This window comes from Bison bison, unplaced genomic scaffold (assembly GCF_000754665.1).
Source record: "Bison bison bison isolate TAMUID 2011002044 unplaced genomic scaffold, Bison_UMD1.0 scf7180017864167, whole genome shotgun sequence".
Taxonomy (NCBI): domain Eukaryota; kingdom Metazoa; phylum Chordata; class Mammalia; order Artiodactyla; family Bovidae; genus Bison; species Bison bison.
Genome location: NW_011494739.1, coordinates 998787 through 1006805, shown reverse-complemented (window position 1 = coordinate 1006805; position 8019 = coordinate 998787). Strand labels below are relative to the sequence as shown.

Below are 8019 nucleotides of genomic sequence, written 5' to 3'. Positions count from 1 at the left end.
AGCCACCTCTTCGGAGTAGCTTTCCTTGAGCAAACCCACCATGTGCCACTTTCTACCCCTCAGACCCCAACACCCACCCCCTCAATCAGACAGACTGTTGTTTGTTCTTTCATCTAAAATGGAAATTGCTTGCTTATTTTGTCTGTTTAAAAAGGAACTGTAAGTGCTCGTTGAAACTTCAGGCAGCGCATGAGAGGTCCAAAGAAGACTGTCCTTGCTCATGATCTCTGGGGGCTGAGAGGTGGGGTTAGGAGAGACTTTCCCTTATTAACTAGGTATTTCTTATATCACTTGAAGGTTTTACTCTGGCTTTTAATTAACCAAGAAATACATATATACATTTTACCCATACACATTTTAAAAACATGTTTGTAAAAAAAAATCTGTTTGTAAAAAATCAGATGTTATTAAGAATTATAACTATAATTTTAGAGACTTAGATTAAACCATTCCTCTTCAATCCTGTCAGGTTGGGAGTGTGATAATGTAGAATAAGGATTGTTGAGCCCAAACTCTGACTCTGCCACTTATGAGCTAGCTGTGTGACCTTGAGCAAATTACTTAACCTCTCTGGGCCTGTTTCCTTATCTGTGAAGTGGAATAATAACATGCCTATACAAATGGCCCTTGTGAAGGCTACTGAATTAATATATGGAATTTGCTTTGCACAGTAATCAAAACATCATACGTTCTCGATTTGTGTTAGCTAGAGTTATTGGCTTATTGTTACAGATGTGGAAATTGAGACACAGAGAGATAACAGCCTCTCAGTACATAAGTAGGAAAGCCAGTGCGTGGCGAGCCATGCAGTCGGGCTCCCAAGCCCACATGTGTAACTACCAAAATATTCTGCCTTCTACTAGTTAAGCGTATTCTTAGAAAACAAATAATCATGTATTGCTTTGGAAAGAGAAAAAGTCAGAAAAGTATTTTTTAAATTTTATTTTAGTATAAAATACCTACTGTTAACACATTCTGGGTTCTTCCTCTTAGACTTTCCCCCCAGGCACAATTACTCATTCCTCTTAGCCCCACTGTCCTGATCAGATTCTGTTGTAATCCTTGCCCACCTGGTTGGTTTTCTTAACAGATTACAAGCCCCTGGGGAGTTGAAGCCTTGTTCATTCTTCTCTCTGTCCCCCGTGGTGAGTGACTCCAAGCAGACCCTCTGTTACTATTGGTGGCCTTGTACCCAGCCAGCTTTGATGAGGTCTATAGGAGATTCTTGGGGCTTCCCTGGTGGCTCAGTGGTACAGAGTCCTCCTGCAATGCAGGAGAAGCGAGTTCAATCCCTGGGTCAGGAAGATCCCCTGGAAGAGGGCATGGCATCCCACTCCAGTATTCTTACTGGGAAAATCCCATGGACAGAGGAGCCTGGCAGGCTATGGTCCATGAGGCCACAAAGAGTCAGACACATCTGAAACAACTGAGCCTGCATTGGAGATTCTCAGAACATGAAGTCTGTTGAAGCAAGGTTTGCATCTGCGGCTGAAGAGGGGAGCGCTAAGGCCATGTGGGAGCACTTCACTGTGCAGACATGACACTGGGGTCTGCTTAGGCCTTCATCTGCAGCTGCAGCCCTCCAAACTGTCAGTGAAGAAATGCAGGCTCAGGGCAATACATATGTATTAGTATAAGATAGAGTAGGAGCAACCCTGGGGCTGAGTTCCCAGGAGGATGCGCAAGCGGCTGACTTAGGAGATAGAAGAAGTAAAGTTCCTTGTATGCAGTAAGTGCTCAATAAATTTTCACATGAACTGAATAGAATCTTGAAAATCAGAACTTTTCCCCCACTGTTAATATTCTGGGTTCTTCTTCTCTGACTAAAAGGTACTATTAGTAATGTGGCTTTAAAAAAATTTTATTTTACATTGGAATATAGCTGATTAACAATGTTGTGTTAGTTTCAGGAGTATAGCAAAGTGATTCAGTTATACATATATATGTATCTATTCCTTTTCAATTTCTTCTCCCATTTAGGGTATTACAGAATATTGAGGAGAGGTCCCTGACTTATACAGTAGGTCCTTGTTGATGATCTAGTTTAAATATAGTGGTGTGTACATGTTAATTTCACACTCCCAATCTATCCCTCCCCTCATCTTTACCCCCTGGTAACCAAAAGTTCATTCTCTAACTCTGTGAGTCTGTTTCTAAAATCAGAATCTTGAGCAAGACATTTCACTGCCTGGGATTCAGCTACCCCATCTGTAAAGTTCAGGTGGGGCCTTGGGGATCCTGGATGAGTTTTCCCAGGACTCATACAAGAGAGCAAAGTAGCTAAGAGCTTGGAGCAGTGGTACAGCCCATGGCACCATGGCTTCCTCACTAGGTGACCTTGGGCAAGTTTCCTCACCAGCTGGAGCTCTAGTTGCATTGTGAAATGGGATGATAGAACCCACCCCTTAAGGTTCTTGTGAAGATGTTCTGAGGGACTTCCCTGGTGGTCCAGTGGTTAAGACTCCACGCTTCCAAAGCAGAGGACACAGGTTTGATGCCTGGTCAGGGAACTAAGATCCCACATGCTCTTCAGTTCAGTTCAGTTCAGTCGCTCAGTCATGTCTGACTCTTTGCAACCCCATGAATCGCAGCACGCCAGGCCTCCCTCTCCATCACCAACTCCCGGAGTTCACCCAGACTCACGTCCATCGAGTCAGTGATGCCATCCAGCCATCTCATCCTCTGTCGTCCCCTTCTCCTCCTGCCCCCAATCCCTCCCAGCATCAGAGTCTTTTCCAATGAGTCAACTCTTCGCATGAGGTGGCCAAAGTACTGGAGTTTCAGCTTGAACATCATTCCTTCCCAGGGCCGATCTCCTTCAGAATGGACTGGTTGGATCTCCTTGCAGTCCAAGGGACTCTCAAGAGTCTTCTCCAACACCACAGTTCAAAAGCATCAATTCTTCGGCGCTCAGCCTTCTTCATAGTCCAACTCTCACATCCATACATGACCGCTGGAAAAACCATAGCCTTGACTAGACCAACCTTTGTTGGCAAAGTAATGTCTCTGCTTTTGAATATGCTATCTAGGTTGGTCATTACTTTCCTTCCAAGGAGTAAGCATGCTGTGCATCCAAATAAATAAATAAATAAATGTTTTTTTAAGGAACCATCATTACCTTAAATGACCACATTCACTTATTTTAAAAAAAGATGTCTTGAAATAATATAAATGCATGGGCCTTCACATACTATTTTCTCAGAAAATATTTACCACCAATTATTATTGGCCCAAGTAGCAGCCCATCCTACTTGCTTAGTAACAAGACAGGGGTTGGGAGAAGGGCATCAAGGGACCTGATGCTCACTACCTCTCACCCCCGGACCTCTCTTGCAAGGAAGGAGACTTATCTGTGACGCAGAGACAGTGTGAGGATAGGTGACAGAAGGTTAAAGGGAGGCAGAAGATGTTTGATAAGAAAGAAGATCACCTTGACAATCAAGCTGCCCCAAGGGTGTGAACTCCACATCACCAGACATGGATGCAGACAGAAGTGGCTGACTTTGGCAGGGGAGCTGAGCAGGGCCTCCTGTCTTCAGTTTGGAGGATAAACCAGTCATCTCTACAGCCCCTCACAGTTCTGAGTCTGTGGATCTGACTTGAGGGCTTTGTGACACTTATCTGCCAGACCACAGGTTGCAAATCAGTGGCCCAACAGCAAGTCCAGCCTAAGATTGTGTTCATTTGGCCCACATGGTATTTTTTCCCTTCCTGTTTAATGAAACTTTATTATGGAGATAATTTAAGTATATAAAAGCAGAGGGAACAGGATAATGATTCGTCCGTGTACCACCAGCCTGTTCCAAGAATGATCAACTCCTGGCCAGCACCATCTGAAAGAACTTTCTGCAGTGATGGAAACTTTTTGTGTGTGTGGTATCATTGCATCCATAAATATTTCAGTACATTAAAAAACAGACTTTTAAAATTTAACTAAAGTACTGTCACCATACCTAAAAAAGAAATAATAATTTCTTTTAAATTCATGTGGTAGCTTTAAAATTAGTTGCCAACATTTCCAAATTGAGTTTTGTTTCGTTTTTTGTTTTTTTGCATAAGTATCCTAATTCCCAGCTCTTCTTGAAAAATTGAAATTCCAGCCATACTGGCCTCACATTCTCCCTTCCCACAACAGCAATCAGTTGGAGCTGAGGGACAGCTGCCTTTTTAGACAGGACACCACTCTATCATTCCCCAGAGTCCCTAATAATATCAGCTCAGCCCATCTACCATCTAGGATCCCCAGACCAGACAAACAAAATGGTGGTTTTTTTCCCTGCCTTGATCTTCAAGCACCTTCAAATGTCACCAGGAGACCAGAATCTAACTCCTTTTCCCTCACAGGCTCACATCATCCCAATGTTGCACAAGGATTTCAGGAAAAGGGGGAAGAAAGAGCCTTGGGCTAGAGTATGGAGTCCTGGGTTTTAGTCTCTGCTGTGTACCCATTTCACAGATGGGGAAAGTGAGGCCCCAAGAAGGAAGGAGATCTGGCTGTGCTCAAACAGTGAAGGACATGAGGCAGGAACCTGGTCCCAAACACTTTGCTGGAGAAGAGCCATCTGCTTCTCTGCAAGGCAAAGAGAGAAGCACTGGTTGGAAGCTGACTTCAGTGGGTGGGTTGAGAGAGGGTCTCAGCTTTTCAGCCAGAGCCTAAAATTAGTGGCAGGGAGATGTTTGGCCTTAGCCCAGCAAAAAAAAGTGCTGTGTCTCTGTAGGGGGCTGCTAAGGAGGAAGGAGACAGCCTCGCTCGCAGCACCATACGAAATGGGAGCCAAACGTGTAAGATCGCATCCTTTACTGACATTTATGACTCATTTGGCTGCCAGCTCCAGGAAGGTCCTATTTTGCATCCTTGCAGGAGCACACAGCATTGACGGGTGGACAGATGGGGAGGGAGCCGCAAGGCCATTCCCCCCAAGAGCGCACTTGGCCACAGTGCAGGTGAGGTAGCTATATAATTGGAGGCCCAGTGCTTCCCAGGGAACATACAGATCACATCTAGGTCCTCAGCTTGATCCGTGTCCTGCAGTGAAACGGGGGAGTTGTCCATCCCTAACCTGAGGTGCAATTCTGATGCTTCTGGCTATTGACTCTGGGCAAATCACTTCTCCAAGTGCCTGCTAAACATTCTGAGGCTCATCCCTTCTGTCTGGGCCATCCTCACCTCTCACCTGGTACCTGGTCTCCCAACCTCCACCCTTGCCTCCCTCCAATCTGCTCCCTACAGCCTAGGTACTCCCTCTAAAATGCAGAAGTGCTATCTCACGTGATCTTCATCCTCTTGTTTAAAACCTCTCTTTGACTTCAGATAAAGACTAAATGCTTCACCATGGACCCCTCATCCCTTGCTTCCTCATCTCCTTTTCGGCGGCCATTCTGACTACTTACTTCTCCCTCCCGACTCAGGACCTCTGCCCATGTTGTTATTCTGCCAGAAACCCCCTTTCTCCCCTTTACCTGGTTAACTCCTGTGCCTGCTTCAGATCATGGCTCAGTAGCCACCTCCTTCAGAAAGCCTTCCCTGACTGCCACGCTCTTCCCCAGCTGGGCCCTTCTCTAATAGCACTGCCTTCCTCAGTGCTGGAGCACAAAAGCTGGCTGGAGCATGTGTAGAAGCCGCAGAATGTCTGTTGTTTCAGGTTTACATGACGATTTCATTAACGTCCAGGTCCCCCACTAGACAGCACCCATTGGATCAGGTCTGTCTCGCTCCTGAGAGTGCTTAGTACAGCTCCTGGCATACAGTAGGTACTCAAAAATGCTGAGTGAATAAATGTCAGTGAACCTCCTCTTTTCTGAGACTTAGTTTCCTCATCTGGAAAATGGGGATCATGCCCACAAAATGTCATAAGCTGCACTGAGGATGTTAGCAAAGTACCTACAGAAGGTCTTCGGTGAGTGGTTGTTATTTTCTGGAGGAGGGCAAACGCCCCAAAGAATACCTTGTCCTGAAGGAAATTCCCTGACCCTCTGTCTTCTGAGGATAGATTGAGTCAGCACCCGGGAAAGTCAGCGAGGAATAGGTTTCAGTCCCACCAGAAACTACAAGACCTCCTCTTCTTGCTGGAGCCTCTGAGTGTCTGCTTCTTAAAACTTCTTATTGGTTGAGTGCTCCACACTGGGTTGGGCATTTTATACAAATCACCACTTTCTTTCTTTTTTTTAATGTTTTTTATTTATTTTATTTTTGGTTGCCCTGAGTCTTCATTGCTTTGTGCAGGCTTTCTCTAGTTGCGGCAAGCAGGGGCTACTCCTTGGTTGTGATGTGCGGGCTTTTCATTGTGGTGACTTCTCTTGTTGCAGAGCACAGGCTCTAGGCACGCAGGCTTCAGTAGTTGTGGCACATGGGCTTAATTTCACCAAGGCATATGGAATCTTCCCGGACCAGGGATCAAACCCATGTCCCCTGCGTTGGCAAGTGGACTCCTAGCCACTGTGCCACCACAGAAGTCTCAACATTTTCTGATTTCATAGCTACCCAGAAAAGGTGAGCATTGAGCGGAGGGGTTCAGAGAGGGACACAACTTGCCCAAAACTACACAGACAATAAATGACGGCATCAGGATCTGAACCCAGGGTTCCCTGACTCTCAAGGTTGACTCTTTCCCTCTGCACTTGACAGCCTTCAATTGGGGGCGTATAAAATACATTCATACTCCTTATTCACCCATTCAAGAATTCAACAAATATATACTGAATTAACAATGTGCCAGGCACTAGTGGCATAGCAGAGGACAAGCATGGTGCCCACACTCATGGAGAGACAGACAAGAAATATGTAAGCAAGTAAATCAGATCATCTCCAGTTGTGATGTATATTATTAAGAAAATAGGGTAACTTGACCAGAAAGTGGCCAGAGGGGCAGAAGTGCTTTGGAAGGCGGGCAGGGAAGATCTGGGAAGGACTCTCTGAGGAGGGGACACTGAGCTGAGATGGAAAGAATAGAATTTGCCAGGTGTTGTTAAAGCCCTTTTTTAGGCAGAGGCCCTGAGGCTGGAAAGAGCTTGGGTATTCACGAAGAAGCAAGAACAGTGTAGCTGGTGATGGGGGAGATGGGGAGGGTAGAGGGAGATGAGGTCCTAGAGGTGGGCAGGGGCTGGATCACACTGGGCCCCAAAGATTATGGTGAGGATTTTATTCTAAGGGGAGTAGGGAGTGACATGACCTGATGGAGGGTTTTACAGAACCCCTCAGGCTGCTGTGTGAAGTATCTGGTCTAAGAGGGCAAGGATGGAGGGAAGGAGATCAAGGTGGACAGAGGCTACCGCTGCTTAGGGTTGGGTGGCTTGGACCAGAGAAATAACAGAAATGGAGAGAAATGCTTGGGTTCAGGACACAGCAGTGGGGTCTTAATGTTATCAGAACTAGATTGGTGGGGAGATGGGCCTAATGAAAACTCCCTGGGGCAAGCAAGAATCAGGTTTCTGGGACCTATTTTATAGGAAGACTAAAGCCCACAGAGGGGCTGGACTTTCCCAGAAAGACCCAGCCTTGAGTCTGGGTCTCCTGACTCTCCAACCAAAATTGTTTCTTCCCCCTCAGGTTTCTCTAAACCCACGTAATTCCAGACAAAGCTTTTAGGTCCAGCCCCGTCCGACATGGGTCCTCCCAGACAGCAGTCTGCATACCCTCCAGGCAACCGAAGCACCTTCCCTGGAGCTGGGGCCCATGGAGAGCCAAGTCTGAGTCCTAGGTCTGGTGCAAACTTGCTGGGTGACTTTATACAAGTCGCCATCCCTTTCTGGGTCTCAGCTTCTTCATAAGGATAGTAATAGGGATACTATCCAATAAGGATAATAATAGTGTCCACTCCAAAGATTTGCTGTGAGGAATGGACACCATGTATACAAAGCACAGCCTGTCATACAGTTGGTGCTCAATAAGTGTGAGCTATTATTGTTATTAATGCCTGCAGACTATCCCCATACAGACTGCCAGAGCGGCAGTGAGCTCAGTTGGTCCAGCGTTCCTGTTCCTTCCCATCAACCTTGCCTGGTCGCCCTCCAGAGCCTGCA

At 46.1% G+C, this 8019-nt stretch overlaps 1 protein-coding gene across 1 annotated transcript in view; it reads left to right on the top strand.

The window, feature by feature from the left end:
• XKR7 (XK, Kell blood group complex subunit-related family, member 7) overlaps positions 1 to 8019 on the top strand; it is a 24602-nt gene that overhangs the window by 7790 nt on the left and 8793 nt on the right. The gene's annotated exons all lie outside the window — the stretch shown is intronic.